The 559-nt window shown below is 38.1% G+C and overlaps 1 protein-coding gene across 1 annotated transcript in view; it reads right to left on the reverse strand.

The window, feature by feature from the left end:
* ME2 (malic enzyme 2) overlaps positions 1-559 on the reverse strand; it is a 68875-nt gene that overhangs the window by 42177 nt on the left and 26139 nt on the right. The gene's annotated exons all lie outside the window — the stretch shown is intronic.

Below are 559 nucleotides of genomic sequence, written 5' to 3' on the forward strand. Positions count from 1 at the left end.
GGCATATAACAACAACAGCTGCAGTCCAGGAATGTAAGGAATGACCTCTCCCTGACAGCCCTCACAGAGGGGATAATTCAGTTTGGTTACAGGCATTATGAGGTCGATGTACCAGAGAGCACAAAAGGTTGTTGCCCATGTGCTCAGATGATAAAGAGGAGGAGAAATAAGTTTTGGGGAAAAATGAGTTCTCTTTGAGACATATGTCATTCAAAATGATTACGGATTCTTCAAACCAACATTTGCCAGTTCTTTAAACTTTATTTTTTTGAAAGACAGTCACAGTCAATCTCATTATTCAGAGATACTATATTTGAGAATCTGCCTACTCTCTAAAATTAATTTGTAATCACAAAATCTATACTCAGGATGTTTTGCTCCACATTCCACAAAGGGCAGAACAGTCAATGTAAATAAATATATAAGTACAGTCAATTCTCATTATTTATGGCACTTACGTTCTACTGTCACTGTGAACACTGCCTACTAGCCAGCCTCAACCCTTCCACAAGGAACTTATTTTAGTTCTCTAAACACATTTCAAGGAGCTCTGGTAGCA

Source organism: Orycteropus afer, unplaced genomic scaffold (assembly GCF_000298275.1).
Source record: "Orycteropus afer afer isolate SDZICR_OR568_19922 unplaced genomic scaffold, OryAfe1.0 scaffold00113, whole genome shotgun sequence".
Taxonomy (NCBI): domain Eukaryota; kingdom Metazoa; phylum Chordata; class Mammalia; order Tubulidentata; family Orycteropodidae; genus Orycteropus; species Orycteropus afer.